The following is a 17,771-nucleotide window of genomic DNA, read 5'->3' on the forward strand; positions in this document are numbered from 1 at the left end:
GAGATGGGAGTTCCATGCACTCATGGTTTTCAAAATCAAATTGTATTGGTCACATACACATGGTTAGCAGATGTTATTGGAAGTGTAGCGAAATGCTTGTGCTTCTAGTTCCAACAGTGCAGCAAAATTTAACAAGTCATCTAACAATTCCACAACTACCAAATACACACAATCTAAGTAAAGGAATGGAATAAGAATATATATATATATATATATATATATATATATATATATATATTAGATGGATGAGCAATAACTCAGCGGCATAGGCAAGATGCAATAGATGGAGAAAATACAGTATATACATATGAGATGAGTAATGCAAGCTATGTAAACATTATTAAAGTGGCCAACGATTTCAAGTTTGTATGTAGGCAGCAGCCTCACTGTGTTAGTGATGGCTGTTTTAACAGTCTGATGGCCTTAGGATCGAAGCTGTTCTTCAGTCTCTTGGTCCCAGCTTTGATGCATCTGTACTGACCTTGCTTTCTGGAAGGTAGCGGGGTGAACAGGCAGTGGCTCGGGTGGTTGTTGTCCTTGATGATCTTTTTTGGCCTTCCTGTGACATCGGGTGCTGTAGGTGTCCTGGAGGGCAGGTAGTTTTCCCCCGGTGATGCGTTGTGCAGACCGCACCACCCCCCTGGAGAGCCCTGCGGTTATGAGTGGTGCAGTTGCCATACCAGGCGGTGATGCAGCCTGACAGGATGCATCTGTAAAAGTTTGAGGGTTTTAGGTGCCAAGCCAAATTTCTTAGTCCTCCTGATGTCTGAATGTTAAATGTTATGCAACAGTGTGCTGTTCCCTTGCACAGGGATGTCACAGGGCTTTGAATAAAGGTGGACCAGGCCAATAATGTCATTGGTAAAGGTTGCAACTGCTTTGGCTAGCCTACTGGAGATATTTCACTTCATCTTACGCCCCTCTCTCCAGAAAAGAGATGGTGACTCGTATCAAACCAACACTTGTAGCTTTAGTCACTCACACTGGAGGCACATATGAGTGTTTTACCACTCACACACAGTCATCGTGTGTGTGTGTGTGTGTGTGAACACCAGCTCATGTTAAGTGTGTGTGAGTGGCTCACTCTCACACACACTCTCATTGACTAATACCCTGCCTTACCGAGTCCAACTCCTTGACTCACCCGCTGGGCTGACTGGGCTAATCTCTTGGCTGGGGCCTGGTTTGTTGTGTAGTGATCCTGATTACACACTGTCGTGCCAAATGTAGTACGGCCTGGTTCCAGATCAGCTGCTGAGCTTGGCATCCCTATTGGTTATATGGGGCATCAGAGGGCTACTCACAAGTCCAGGGTCAGCCAACATGAAGTTTATAGAGAGGGAGAGAGTCAAGGACCATTAATCTTCTGAGTAGGAGTGCTGATCTTGGATCAGTTTAGCCTTTTCTGTCATAATGAATAATGGACAGGGAGGGCCTGATCCTAGCGCTCCTAGTCTGAGGGGTCTTTCATACCAAATTGGTTTGGTGCAGATTTTCTGAACTCTGGTGCGTTTACCCCCTTAGTTCAGTGTGAACACTCTATCCGCACTCAGGAGTGAACTAAACAACTCACGTGGTTTGATCAAAAAGGGTGTTCTCAAAACTGACCTAAGATCAGCGCAACTTCACCCTAATCCAGTGACGGTCATGCATTACTCTGGTTATGATGACTCGTGCTCTATGGTCACTTGTGATTTGCTCTTCTGAAAGACTTAACCTACTCGTCCTCTTAAGCCTCGTTCACTTTACCCTTTACGTTTACACAACATGTGAAGTGTTATATCCAGCAACTTCGCACAGTCATTGAAGAGTGGGACAACATTCCAGAGGCCACAATCAACAGCCTGATCAACTCTATGTGAAGGAAATGTCGTGCTGCATGAGGCAAATAGTGGTCACACCAGGTGCTGACTTACCTTAAAAAAAGGATCTGTGACCAACGGATGCATATCTGTATTACCAGTCATATGAAATCCATAGATTAGGGCCTAATTTATTTATTTAAATGGACTGATTTTCCTTATATGACTTGTAACTAGGACTGTTGCGCTTGACCATATTACTGCCACACCATATAGTAACGGTAACTAGGCTTCTCCAAGCTCTGATGCTGCTCATGTTCATTGGTAGCCTACCAAACTTGCAAACTGCCTGGTACTCAGCACTCTTTTGTCCCTCTAATCACACTGACATCAATGCAAATGTATTCGAAAATCTAATCAAACACTTCATGAGAGCTCGTGTTGCGCAACATTTCTATAGGCTATGCAATTGCGTGAGAAAACAGAGTGATGGCCTCTACTGAATGGAGGAGGAGGATCCCATCAGCTTTTTATAGGCTTACTATATTTATTTTCTCAACTTTCCTAATATTAAGCACTTTGCTTATATTTATAACAGGAGTATAGCCTACCTGACTGGCATGAAAAGGAATCATGGGAAAAGCGTCCTCCGTCCCCTATTTAAGTGCATAGGTGATATGTATTTTTTCCCCCGCTGCCCCTGTTTCGAGACAGGTACATGATAATGGTCAATTCTAAATTAAAACACATTTCACACTTATTTAGTATATGTAAAGATGAGATTAAATCAAGAATAGCCTGATGGGTGGCTATTAGCCTATCACTTGTGAATGATGCCCAGCATAAGAAATACTTTTTCTAATCATAGTTGCTCACCTCATGTAGTCTAGCCTATAGGCCTATATGTTTTGTATCACAACTAAAGTGGCAAAAAAATGAGTAAAAATGAAGCGCATTGATCTGCTTTACAAGGGGTTTAGAGCCTAACTGGCATACATAAGCAGCGCGTGAGTTTTCAAGTTTGGGGAAGACAATGTTCACCATAAAAATGCTCCTTTTTTATAATAAAGGCATTAAATGCTTAATTGTATTTGCGGTCACTTTTGATAATGGTGTTTTCCTGCTAATGCAACATTCCCGCTTATAGCTTACTGCCATGTGCGTTTTGCTACGCTTATAATGTGAAGAATTGGCCTAATACTTTTATCTACATTTTTAAGCTAAATGTTCTGATCTGTTGTCAGTCACATTACGCAAAAAAGTTTGTTTTAATGCGAGTGGTTGTATTAATTTAGGATCTATTGCATCCCACAACTGTCCCATACTTTGTTTGGAATATTTATTTATTTATTGCACAGAATAGAATAGGTTGACGTTTGTACTATGAGGATAGTAGATTGACATAGGCTAGGGATTTTTCTGTCCGTTATGATAATCATCTTGTTGGCTGACGAAAAGTAAATGTGGACAGTTCTTCAAATATCTTCAATATGCACCTCGGAATTGGATAAGGACAGGTGCAGTTGTGTCCCCGATGTGTCTGTCTTCACTTGTAGTCTGTGAGAAAGACCCAGTCACGTGATGGAGAGCACGCAGCACTCAGGGAGTAGGGCACAACAAAAGCATGTATGTTTTTTTAAGGTGCATTACGGCCACAAATGAGATGCCACCGGGAAATTCGAGGCATTATCAATTTCTTGTCAAATTGTGAATGAGAGACTGATGAAGTGTGTACAGGCCTGCGCATAAAACGAAGCAGAGCTCATGCCTTTATTGCAACTTTTTTCAAATCATCATTAGTCGCATCATGCAGCCTTAAAATGTATTAAAATCAAAACATATAGCCCAACAATTGTAGAACAACTAAGTTACATTAACTCTAAATGAAGCATATAAGACTACCTATTTCTTTGTTAACCGCTCAACACAGATTAGCTGCATGTGCATACTCCCTCAAATCGTTTGGAGAAAATATGTATATTTTATTCAGCTTTGTTCAATTGTATTCTTCATACTATACAATAATGCCACTGAATTCTAAGCATATCTTGTCTGCTAAATGAACTAGTGTAGCCCACAGCCATTTAGCATTGCCACATCAGGAACTAACGTAAGAACAACTCCGAGTATGCTATTCTGTTCTTCTGAAATAGACTACATTTTCATCATATCATGCTTCTTTAGACCTCTCTAAAATAATCTATTTATTGTGAAGATGTTGGCTTTATTACATGGATTTATTAGACTTTTTAAATGTTGATGTTCCAAATGTCTGCATCAGTGTGGAAGCCAGGAGATGCTAAATATGTTTGTTAATTAACGGTCAATTGCAGTGAGACCGACAGTTAATTGCTTGACAATCACCAGCTGACTAAATTTCGTGACCACCACAGCCTTAACTGTAACTCAGTAAAATCTGAGAAATTGTTGCGTTTTTTTATTATTGTTCAGCGTGTGTATCCTGTCTCGATTGAAAAGGTCATATTTTGCAATCTTCCAAAATAAATGTCATCTCTGACAAGAGACGGGCTCTCCTCCATCTTGCGTTAAACAGTACAGTTGTCCGTTCACTAGCGGGGCAAGAGTCTGTGTCATGAAATGGGACGGATGTCCTGACTACTGCGAATACAATGTGATCTGTGTGGTGGAGGTCACGGGTTTGGACGTGTCGCCCGCACATGCGCACACACACAAATGTTTTTGCCTCCTACTGCTTTCGTTGTGGGTAATGTCCATTTTACTGTACACTCCTAATTTCTCACTTTCCTCTATGTAACAATACTAGTTTTTATTATCCTCTGACATCACCTCTGCATAGTGCCCTCTTTCCCGCTTCCTGCTCAGACAGGAAATGTGGGATTGGGCCAGAGCAGGAAGTATGGCGGGAGAAGGAAACACCTGTATCCCTGGGAGATTTGAATATACAGTACAGGAAGCAGTGTTTCCCCTAAATTTAGTTTTTTTGGTAGAGCGCAGAAGTGTACACATCAACACTTGTCTGAATGGAAATCAACAGAGACAAAATGTCTGTAGGGGATAAATACTGGTACTGTGAGAAGTTTTTCAACCCTATCCCAAATAGAGGACTTGATTCTCTGACCTTGGCTTTGGCCCTTGAAACTCAACTCCTGCACTTAGAATGCACCCAGTGTAAGAGATTGCCAATTAAGGTCCTGCTCTTTTGGATCCTGGGAGAAATGTCCACTCCCTACGCACAGATCCCCCCTCTCTAGCACCTGGGATAATGATGTCACACTTGTTTACTTCCTGTGTGCTGAGAGAGAAGCGGCTGCCGCTTTGGGCGTCACTGCTGCTACTGCAGTGCATACAACTGTTCAAACCTACATGTCACCTCCAATACAATGTCACAGTGTTGACAGACACGCATAATTGCTGGGCAGATATCACACAGAGAAGGCTTGATCACTCACTGTAAGTCAAGCTGAGTGATAGTATCAAAAACAGACGCTAACACTGTGTGTGTGTGTGTGTGTGTGTGTGTGTGAGTGCATGAGAGGGGTTTTCATGTCTGTGTGTATCAGACACACACACGCACACCATGAAAGAACACCCCCCCCTGTGTTTTGAGTGGGAGCCACATGCTTCGTGTGGACAGTCCGTCTGCACAGTTGTTCTACAAAGGGACAGCTGAGGCCAGCTGGGATAGCGAAGGCTAGAGTGTGTGTACTCAGAGGCAAACACCCACCCACCGTGTGGCCTTGTTCACCACACAACAAGTCAGCATTTTTCACACCAGCCTAATGGTCCATCTATGTAATTCATTTGAATCATGTTGAACATAATGTTTAACATATGAGTCAGTATTAAAAACAAAAATGTATACAGTATCAGTCAAAAGTTTGGACACCTACTAATTCAAGGGTTTTTCTTTATTTGACAATTTTCTACATTGTAGAATAATAGTGAATTCATCAAAACTATGAAATAACACATGGAATCATGTAGTAAACAAATCCAAATATATTTTATATTGGAGGTTCTTCAAAGTAGCTACTCTTTGCCTTGATGACAGCTTTGCACGCTCTTTGCATTCTCTCAACCAGCTTCACCTGGAATGATTTTTGAACAGTCTTGAAGGAGTTCCCACATGCTGAGCACTTGTTGGCTGCTTTTCCTTCACTCTGTAGTTCATCTCATCCCAAACCATCTTCATTTGGTTGAGGTCAGGTGATTGTGGAGGCCAGGTCAGCTCATGCAGCACTCCATCACTCTCCTTCTTGGTCAAATAGTCCTTACACAGCCTGGAGGTGTGTTTTGGGTCATTGTCCTGTTGAAAAACAAATGGTAGTCCCACTAAGTGCAAACCTGATGGGATGGTGTATCTCTGCAGAATGCTGTGGTAGCCATGCTGGTTAAGTGTGCCTTGAATTCAAAATAAATCACTGACAGTGTCACCAGCAAAGCACCCTACACCACCACCTCCATGCTTCACGGTGGGAACCACACATGCGGAGATCATCCATTCACCTACTCTGCGTCTCAAATACAGCGGTTTGAAAAATCTCAAATTTGGACTCAACAGACCAAAGGACAGATTTCCACCTGTCTAATATCCATTCCTTGTTTCTTAGGCCAAGCAAGTCTGTTCTTCTTATTGGTGTCCTTTAGTAGTCGTTTCTTTGCAATTTGACCATGAAGGCCTGATTCACACAGTCTCCTCTGAACAGATGATGTTGATGTGTCTGAGGTGCAGTTATTCTCATGAACTAACTCTGGGTCTTCCTTTCCTGTGGCGGTCCTCATGAGAGCCACTTTCATCGTAGCGCTAGATGGTTTTTGTGACTGCACTTGAAGAAAATTTCAAGAACTTTGAAAGTTTCCGGATTGACTGACCTTCATGTCTTTAAGTAATGGACTGTCATTTTTTTCTCTTTGGTTATTTGCGATAATATGGACTTGGTCTTTACCAAATAGCTCTATCTTTTGAATACCACCACAAACCTGTCACAACACAACTGATTGGCTCAAACACATTAAGAAGAAAAGCAATTCCACAAATTAACTTTTAACAAGACACACCCATTAATTGAAATGCCTTCCAGGTGACTACCTCATGAAGCTGGTTGAAAGAATGCCAAGAGTGTGCAAAGCTGTCATCAAGGCAAAGGGTGGCTACTTTGAAGAATCTCAATATAAAATATATTTTAACACTTTTTTTTTTGGTTACTACATGATTCCATATGTGTTATTTCATAGTTTCGATGAATTCACTATTATTCTACAATGCAGAAAATAGTAAAAAATGAAGAACAGATAGAAGAAGACCGTGGGGAAAGATACAGAGGTTGTGTCAAAGGGCATTAGGCCAAATTCAAACCTATCCCGACAATGTAGACGTGTGCTAGAGGTTGACCAGCCAGGCCATGAGTCAGCATTATTTTTTTTTTTACGTGAGCCTAATCTTCCATCTATATGATTCATTTGAATCATGTTTAACATATGAGTCAGCATTCTTTCTGGACATGAGACATATTCGTCTAAATCAGCATACGGGACAAGCCTGGTGATTAGTGAATCATAATGTGTCAGGGTTTTGATTAGCTTTGTAATTTTTGGTATGTGACTCAATGTGAATATCTGCCCATGGAAGTGCGTTGCTCCTCATTTAAGTGTGTGTGTGTGTGTGTGTGTGTGTGTGTGTGTGTGTGTGTTTTTTTGTCTCAAGCTACCCTGCCACAGTGCGTGTGTTAGTTTCTTAGCTTGATGCAATTGCTCAACCCAGAGCACTCCACACCCAGGCTTGCTCTGAAGCTAATCCCTGTGGCGGTAAGATTGATCTCTCTCTCTCTCTCTCTCTCTCTGTCTCTGTGTGTACACAGCGACGCAGTCCGTGTGATTTCTCTACAGCACTATGAGAACAAGCATCATCGATCCATAGGTCCCATTTTTCACTCAGTAATGGCCCTTGCTGAGCTGAATTTCAGCCATCTTTTCTGTCTCCACTTTAAAACAAAAATAGATGGTGAATCAAATCTGCTTGATATTTTTTCTTCTCTTCTCTCCAGGACATAAAATCTTGGTCCTGACTGTTGCGTTGGCTTCATTTGACCTTTTTGACCTGAGTGGGACAAAGGGAGAGAGACACCAGAGGTAAGATGCACTTTTAACGCCTTCCTTTAGCTTGCTGTTTAGTCAGTTACCAGCCACCGCTACATGGCTAGGTGGTCGTAGATGTTAGTTGATGACTTGGCAAGACGGCACAAACCAATCTACAACTACCAGGCTAGCCAATACATTGGCTCCTATTGCAATTCTTTTGATACTTTCTGACCCCTGTAGTTATTGTGTAAGAATATGGACATTTTAGAAAATCGAACCCACAACCCTGGTATTGCCAGTACCATGCTTTAACTCAGTGAGCCATTGGAACCAGAATTTCCACAGTGAAAGAGAGGCTCTTGCTCGTATAAATATAATTACTATAATGGCCATTCCCATTCAAGTCATTGTTCTGTTATTCTATTCCAATGCTCTTGCTCTATGCGTGGTGTTTTTATTTCTATAAGTTGAAGAGGAGACCCAGGAAAGACGGGAGGCCAGACAGTGGAGGGAGTTGGGAGAGAGGGCCTGCGTTTCATCCCATGAGCATGTTCCCTCCCTTCTGCCCTCCATTCACTCCCCTTCACAGATCTAATAGGACTGTATATTTGAAAGCAATATGGTGGAAACTGGGTGGAGCAGTTCTCATTTTATTTATTGAACCTTTATTTAACTAGGCAAGTCAGTTAAGAACAAATTCTTATTTACATTGACGTCCTAACCCGGCCAAACCCGGAAGATGCTGGGCCAATTGTGCGCCGCCCTATGGGACACCCAATCACAGCCGGATGTGATACAGCCTGGATTCAAACCAGGGACTGTAGTGACACCTCTTGCACTGAGATTTAGAGCCTTAGACCGCTGCGCGACTGGGGAGCCATGAAGGGGAGTGAATGAGGGCAGAAAGGAGGGAACGTCTTCCTGGAATGAAACACAGCCAGGGGGGCCCAGACGAGAGAAGCCTCCCTGAGCGAGCCTTGTAAATAAGGTCCAAATGAAAAAGGAGTTAAGGCGAGGATCTTGTCTTTGGGCCTGGGATAATTCAAGTCAGGCTAAAGTGGAACCATGTGAAGGGGTGGACTCGAATGATGTTTGGTTGTGTTCCAAGTGTCACCCCATTCCCTACATAGTTCACTACTTTTGACCAGGACTAAAGTAGTGCACTATGTAGGGAATAGGGTGCTATTGGGATGTAGTCTCTGTGTGGCTGCCTGAGGGGTGTAATGAACAAGTTTTCTCCCCCGCACCGGCCTGTTCCGGGAAGTGGAGAAGTAGTGTTGAAGTGAATTGTCACGCATGCTTTGAGAGTTTGTCCTGCTCTGTCTTGTCCCCTCCATCACCACTGTGGAGAACTTGCTCTCTCGTGTTTCCTGGCTGTCACACTGTCTGCCCTCATAGCGGTGTGTGTGTGTGTGTGTCTCCCAATTCTGGTTCTCGAGGGGGACCCAGAGGGGTGCACGTTTTTGTTCTAGCCCCGCACTAACACACCCAACTAATCATTGAGCCTTTGATAAGTCAGATCAGGTGTCTTAATGCTGGGTCGCCAAGAACCTAGAGATATCAGAGGAGGTAGGAAAGCAGTGTGGCTCAGCGGTAGTGCTGCAGTCTACAAAGCACATTGTGTCCAGGAGCAACATGGAATCCTACCCCTAACACTTTCTTCCATCTATAACCTACATCTACATTCCTGTCACACGTCTACAACTGTCTAAATAAAGAGAAATACAGCCGTAGGAGGGGGGAAAAAATAGTAGGTAGGAAAGATTGTGTGACAAATAGGGGTGAGGGGGCAGGCTAGTCATGCGCCATGTCAGTGTATTTAGAGACCTATACTCATTCCTTGAGGATGAGATGCTTTCACTGTGAGAATGAGGGTTGGCTTGCAGAGCATCTCACACACGCGCACAAGCAGCCATCTGAAGTGGACCTTTTTATAGTAAACAAAACCTATGGTACCAGCCCCACTCTGCCCTGTCTCTTGGGGTGTGTGTGTGTGTGCTCGAGTGCATGCGACTGCACTCATCTGCGCATAGCACAGCACACACTCAATCTACGCAGTAGCTGTTTTGTTTAGGAAGAAGCACTCATGATCGTGGAGTGTTTATTTTTTTATTTTTTTTTGTCTAGGTCAGCTAATTAGTTGGAGTGTGTTTTGGTGTTTATAAGTGGGATGGAGGCCTGTAATTTACACCAACCAACCCATACTCCAGCTTCCTCGAAGGGTATGTAGGGTGAAGTTGCATCAAGACGCTGATCTTGGGTCAGTTTAGCATTTCCCTCCACTAATGGATAAGATTGGGGAGGGGAAGCTGATCCTAGATCTGTACCTACGAAAACTCTTAACTAGGGGAGGTTTGGAGTGAAGTGTGTCACTATAGACGTATACTACGGCAGACCTGCCAACATGAACGCATTTTACGTACCAACTACGCAATTATCTGTCCATGTACAAGATCCGAGTTAAAAGTACGCAGAAATGAATAGGGCCTGATTTTTTTTTTATTTTTTATTTTAATTTAAAAAAAATCCACTGAGTCAATCTAACATCCCGATTATCGAGTTGTAACACACAGACATGTACGGAATTTGTGTCAACGGACATGGAGATGAATGCATCATTATTTGACGTAGCTACCCGGTGTCTGCCCCTCGTGTTTGTTGTGATGCTGAGTTCGCCGACTCTCAGCTGTACTTAAACACATGGACAAATTCCTTTTCGACTCAGTGCGATGTGGAAAGGTAAACACTAATTGTATCAAGCTAACGTTAGCGAACATAAGATGGACATTCAGTGGGCTCTAAAGTGCCAGCAGTTCACTTGCATTTGCTAGTGAAAGAAATGAATTGCAAATACGTCAAATAACTGGTCGCATTTGTGCGAGTGTGATATACATTTAATTCTGCGTCCCGTTAGTTGTATTTTCCACCTAACGTTACGAGGATCAAGCGACCTGGTAGACTGTAACAGTAATTATGATCCACGGAACAAAAAGCATTACAAAAGTATAATCAAAAATAAATATAAACATCTTGGCATTAAATGGATTTGGGGGTTTTGAAGACTGCGCGATGAAGAATGAGTGTCCGGTATTAGCTATAGAGGCAACACTTCTAAAATGCCTTTGCACTTTGAGATTTTATCAATTTCGAAAATCTGAAAGGATGTATGCGCTTGCAAAGAAATCCAATTGGCACCTTTACATAGGCTGAAACACCGGACTCTTCTAGCGAACAGCGTTCAGATTACCTTTGCGGTAGCCTACTTAATTAAGCTTTGTGTAGCCTGTTTTGCGGTCTGTGTGGATGCGATCATTTTGTTTTTGTTATTATGTTTTCAAAATGATTTTGCTTTTAGTGTTGATTAGGAACCGTGTCTAAAAAGCCTATACTTGTGAGTTGGCCATGTTGATTGGTCCTGTGTGGGAGGTGACAAGCGTTCCTCTACTATAGAGACTAAACTTGGGGACATGTGCTAAGAAAAACGTTATAGATAATTATCTCCATTCTACACTGTACATGTAATGGAATAAACATACAGACAATCTGTGCTAATTCCACAAAACATATTTATTTGATATGTTCTGTACTTATCAGTATGAATCTTTTTATTTATGTTTTGTAAATACCTTTTCAGAGGACTGAACTGAACCAGGTGTGATCCGTAATGTTTGTCTAAGCACATGTGATCATGAAAAAAACAAAGGAGTGGTGTCAAGCCTACACTCTACCTGGAGAGACAAAACCAGCTTTCTGACGAGGAGCTGTCCATTGGCCAGGACACCCGCACCTCCTTAGGAAGCCAAGGCAAGCTGGATCTGAAGACCTTCTCTGCAGATGTCAGAAACGTATTTTCTTCTGCAGTAGACTACATGTTGCTGAAATTTCCATTTGGAGATGTGCTGCCAAGTTCTCATCCTTCAACTTTTTCATGGCATTCTTTATTCCTGAGGGAGCCTCTGTTGATCTGGTGGAAGATGAGTTTAGACTCTATCAGGCAACAACCTTTGAGCGTAGTCTGGTCAACATGCACACGGATCAGGCCTGGGGAGAAATCGGGAACAATGAAAATGGGGGGGGCAGCCTGGTCTACTCACACCTTTCGGCTGTGATACTGGGGATATTGGTCATATTCCATAGCAATGCGAACGAATATTCAGTCTTGTCTCCAAGAACAAAACCCAGTACAAAGCCTCCCTCAGTACATACATGCTGAGTGCCCTCGTTACCAAAAAGGTTTCGATGATTGCCAGAGGAACTGTTTGCCACAGAGAATTCTACCCTGATGCCCTGCTACGTAAGACTAAATCCGCTAGCTACCAGGCAAATTTGTCTAGGAGATGATTTCCTGAACATTTTGAAGATCTCCAGAAGATTTGTTCTCACCCACTGTTTCCTATCATAGCTTTTTCCTTTTTTATTATGGATAACATCTTTATTTGATACGAAGGCTCTGCTTCAAACATTTGTTGTTCTTATCATATCAGAGTTTTAAAGATTATCGTGGATAAGACGTTTGTACATTTTGTGTCTAAACAATGAACTTGTTATTAGACCTTGTTAGTGACTTTTACCATATGTGTAAATGGAATGTTGTCAAAGTATTCCAACCTTTTTATGGGCTTGATTTGGTACAATTCTATAATTGCGATCAGACTCACAAACCGCGTGAGCAGGGGGCTGGGAAAGAACCCCAATTCGGCAAGTACTATGCGCGCGGGTTGAATCTCCAATTTGCTTGCGTCTGGTACTCTAAAAAGTTGGACAGGGTTGGCAGGTCTGCTTCTGACTGGCAGGATGCTATTGTTGCTATGGTCTCCATGGAGATGATAAAAAACAAAACATGTATTGTGCCCTATCGGAGGGTGTGTTTGCGTGTGTACTGTGTGTGCATGACGTTGACTGTTTGTGTGTGTGCGTCTGTCCTTTAAAAGCTAACCATCCCCTTTGGTGGTGAGGGAATCTGACTCTTGAAGATGGAGAGTAAGCCCTCTGGAGCTGGAAATGAACTAGTGGGGAACAGTATTGTTGTTTGCGTGTATATGTGGGTATGTCCCAAATTCCATGTGAATGTTGTGGAGGGGTGACGCACACCCTTCAGGGGCAGGCTGGCATTCCTGAATATTACGGAACGCCAGAGATGGACGGTGCGGAATGGCCGGGAAGCTGGAGGTGGCGTGGTGGATGTGAGGTGGCAATGCTGATGACAGACAGGCGACTGGACAGAGTGACATACTACCGACAGTTGCTAGAGTCAGGAGGCATAACAAGACAAGACTGTATTTTGCCTGTGCGCATGTGTTTCAGCCCACGTAAGTGTGTGCAATGTGCCAGTAACCAATTCCCAGCCAGCTGCCAAGAGGTCAAGAGGTCAGAGGCTGGCTGGAGCAGCTGGCTGGGGCTGCTGGGATGAATGAAGACATTCCCAGCTGTTCTGGGATCTGTGGTGTCGGTCGGTCTTTCTGTCTGCCTATAGGGAGACAATGAGCCTGTGCACAGGTCGGGTGTGGATTGGACAGCTCTATACCCACTGGGCTCTTTGTTCCCTAATAGGTGTGTGTTATGCACAATATGTCTACTATGGACACACCACGGTTAGACACTGATGCTTAAATACTAGGATAGCTAGTAAAAGAGAGACCGAATAGTACAAATATAAACGTACAGCAACGTTGTTATTGAGCCGATATCCTAGTTGCCAAGTTAGTGTTACTCTGCAAGGAGATTGAGGACTTTTAACACATTAATGGGTTATGTCTGTGCTGGGTGACTGCACTTCTATTGTGTGTGTGTGTGTGTGACGGTTTTTTACCCTAGTGAGTAGTCTCTTTCTCTGTCTAAATTGGCTTAATGATTGCCAAATTTGAAAATCACTCCCAGAAATGATACTTGCCCACGATGAACAAACGGATGGTTGTTATGAACCTGAACTATATGTTACTCATTACCCAAGGATATTAATGATACAGTTTCAACTGTTCTGCCTGCGGTTATGGAACCCTGACCTGTTCACCGGACGTGCTACCTGTCCCAGACCTGCTGTTTTCAACTCTCTAGAGACAGCAGGAGCGGTAGAGATACTCTGAATGATCGGCTATGAAAAGCCAACTGACGTTTACTCCTGAGGTGCTGACCTGTTGCACCCTCGACAACCACTGCCATTATTATTATTTGACCATGCTGGTCATCTATGAACATTTGAACATCTTGGCCATGTTCTGTTATAATCTCCACCCAGCACAGCCAGAACAGGACTGGCCACCCCTCATAGCCTGGTTCCTCTCTAGGTTTCTTCCTAGGTTCTGGCCTTTCTGGGGAGTTTTTCCTAGCCACCGTGCTTCTACACCTGCATTTCTTGCTGTTTGGGATTTTAGGCTGGGTTTCTGTACAGCACTTTGAGATATCAGCTGATGTAAGAAGGGCTTTATAAATACATTTGAATCATTTGATTGATGTCAGATAGTCTATGGTTACAGAGCTCGTGGTTATCATACATAAATGCCTATTTATTCCTGCATCATACATTTCCATACTAATTTGCATTTCCAAGGACCATGCACAACAGAAATGAATTGTATACTATGTGCCATTTAGCAGAGCTACATAACAGCTCAGTGGCACGGAGTATACAGTAAACAATCAAATCGAGCAAGATCACAAGCTAGATGATGATCATATACAGCGCCTTCAGGAAGTATTCACACCCCTTTTCCACATTTATTTGTTACAAAGTAGGATTTAATTGTTTTTTTTGTCAACTATCTACGCAAAATACTCAAACGTGGAAGAAAAATCTATATTTTTTTTAATTAATGGAAAATACAACACTGATATCTTGATTCGATAAGTATTCAACCCCCTGAGTCAATACATGTTAGTATCCCCAATGGCAGCGATTACAGCTGTGAGTCTTTTTGGGTAAGTTACTAATAATCTTTGAACGCCCAGGTTGTACAATATTTGCCCGTTATTCTTAAACAAAGTTGTTGATTGTTTCTAGACAGCCATTTTCATGTTTTGAAATATATTTTCAAGTAGATTTAAGTCAAAACATTCAATGTTGTCTTGGTTAGCAACTCCAGTGTATATTTAGCATTGTGTTTTAGGTTATCCCGCTGAAAGGTGAATTTGTCTCCCAGTGTCTGTTGGAAAGCACACAACCAGGTTTTCCTCAAGCAATTTTAGCTCTATTCTGTTTATTGTAGCCCAAAAAACTCCCTAGAATACCCATAACATGATGCAGCCACCACCAATCTTGACAATATGAAGAGATTTGCCTCAAATGTAACGCTTTTATTAATTCTTCGCCACATTTTTTGCAGTATTACTTTAGTGCCTTGACGCAAACAGGATGCATTCTGTACAGGCTTCTTTCTTTCCCTCTGTCAATTAGGTTAGTATTGTAGAGTAACAGCAATGTTGATCGATCGTCAGTTATCTCCTATCACAGGTCTTTAAACTCTATAAAATCATCATTGGCCTCATGTTGAACTCCCTTAACAGTTTCCTTCATCTCAAGCAACTGATTTGGTAGGAAGGGCACCTGTATCTTTGTAGTTACTGGGTGTATTGATACACAATCCAAATTGTAAAATTAATACTTTGAAGGCTCTCTATTTGCACAGTTAGGTGGCTGCTATGGGGGTAGGGCTGTTGCTGTGACTGCTGCTGACTTCTAGCTGCTGACTTCTAGCTGCTGACTTCTAGCTGCTGACTTCTAGCTGCTGACTTCTAGCTGCTGACTTCTAGCTGCTGACTTCTAGCTGCTGACCTCTAGCTGCTGACTTCTAGCTGCTGACTTCTAGCTGCTGACCTCTAGCTGCTGACCTCTAGCTGCTGCCTCTGGGTGGGAACATATCAGCTGGCCAGCTCCTCTCTCTCCTTTTCTCTCTTTTGTCTTTCTTTCTTTTCCCATCTCCCTCTGTCTTTGTCTTGCTTTCTCTCTTCACTTCTCGTTTTCTCTCCTCTATATCTCTGTTAGTCTGCTTTCTCGCTCTCTCCTTTCTCTCTCCCACCTCCTGTTTTAATTGGCTGTGTATGCCAGAGTCACTGAGTGATCCTCTCCTCCTACTCTTTCTATTCTCCTCTTTTCCTCTCTGTCTGCTGGCTGTCAGTCGTGCTTGACTGATGCTGTTTTGTCAGTCTGGCCCTCCCCCTACTCATATTATAATGGTCCATTCCCTCCCCTATCATCTCTCCACCTCTGTCTTCCTCTCTCCCACTTGCCCATCCTTCCCTTTATCTACTTATTGTAGGAAGTGCATTGTTCTAGCTTTCTTTAATGGTACAAAGATGGCAAAATGTCTCTGGATTGGGTCTCTGCTTCATTGTATGCATTTTGTTGATTTATATCTAGGCTGCATGTTATTTGTGCGGTTTTCCCATTGATATTACCAGGGGATGTTGATATACTGTATGATGTTGAATCAAAGCAAGGTCATGGACAAATTTAGTCAGTGTTAAATGTTATAGACTAGACTCGTGTACATGGTAAGGGAAAAACAAGCCACTGTCATCTGTAGCAGCCTTAGTTTGAGATGCTCACACGCTCGCGCACACTTCCCAGGGGACAATTTAGCGGTGCTGGGAATATGGGACCCACTTTATAATGAGTCATTACCTCACACTGCTTTTCTTAACCCAGCAGGCTTCCCTAAATGTTTTTTGTTCTTGGTGTTAATTTTTGTTCCACCCCCTCAGGAGACTACAGATGAGCCCTACCAAACTCACAGGAATAGTGGGCTTAAAGGAGAAATTCAGCATTTTACAACTTAATGTAAGACTGTAACTCATCCTGAGTAAGTAGTTGGTAGAGCATGACACCCTCCAATGGCAGGATTATGGGTTTGATTCCGGGGGCCACCCGTAAGTAACGTATACACGCATGACTAAGTCTTTTTGGATAAAAGCGTCTTCTACTTGGCATTTATTATTAACTTCCCCTGTAGCTGATTTGACTAAAATGTTACCATTGTTGTAACAAGAGTGAATTCTCAAAGGAGAAAAACATTCATTGTGATGTGATGTTGATGTATTTTTGGACTTGAGAAGGCTCTCATCTACATTGGGGTCAGGATGGAGTTTGTAGTTTTGAGAGACAGAGAAAATGAGGTTGCAGAGTGAGAAATAGTATTATGAGTTGGTCTGTGTTTGTGTTGTCTGGCTGTCATATGTTTCTATGGAGGATGCTGTTGAGACGATGTGTCACTGCTGCCACTGTTTTATTAGCCCCGCCGTCCTTCATGCATCAGACACACACACGCACACACAAGGGAGTTGGTTGTGTGTGAGAGAGCATTGTGTGTGTGGGTGGGTGGGTGGGGTACGACGCCAAAATTAGACTACATCCATTTAGAAGTTTGGTTTATGGAAACGTCTATTCAGCCATTACTCATGATGTGTTTTCGTACAGCTTACGGCCTAGTCACAAACTCTACAGCTTCCACTTTTTGAATCATAAAAGGGATATCAGTCCTCTGTGTTGGCAATAGTGAAGCTAGTGTAGAAAGGTGAGCTGTGTGTGTGTATGTGCGCACACACACTTGCATTCACGCTTTCCATGGTCTTGTTCAGTGGGCACGAAACGTCCGAGAGCACTCCAAAACTAAGTGATGTACTATCTGATTCTGAACTTGTTCAGTAAGAAACAAGAAACACTCTTTTTTTTCCCATTGCAAAACCTTCTGCTCCTGTAAGCTCTAATGAACAGGACCCAGGACACGGCTGAGAACAAACCAAATAAACAACAGTGTTCTGTTCCCACTCGGATGCAAAGTGAATTAACGAAGAGACTGCAGAGTTCCATGTAATCTTATCTATCATCTAATGGGCAATTCCACAGTAACAAAATGATGACACAAAACGTCATTCTGTTACCAAACTTTGCATCTGTACTGTTCTTCAGGTAAATGT

General features: G+C 42.7%; 1 protein-coding gene across 1 annotated transcript in view; it reads left to right on the forward strand.

Annotated features, from left to right (window-relative positions):
• LOC115195125 (ras-associated and pleckstrin homology domains-containing protein 1) overlaps positions 1-17,771 on the forward strand; it is a 77,034-nt gene that overhangs the window by 15,624 nt on the left and 43,639 nt on the right. Inside the window, exon 2 of the mRNA XM_029754937.1 lies at positions 7,829-7,913. The gene's annotated coding sequence lies outside the window, so the exon portion shown is untranslated. The remainder of the gene's footprint in view (positions 1-7,828; positions 7,914-17,771) is intronic.

Source organism: Salmo trutta, chromosome 6 (assembly GCF_901001165.1).
Source record: "Salmo trutta chromosome 6, fSalTru1.1, whole genome shotgun sequence".
In the NCBI taxonomy this organism is placed as follows: Eukaryota; Metazoa; Chordata; class Actinopteri; order Salmoniformes; family Salmonidae; genus Salmo; species Salmo trutta.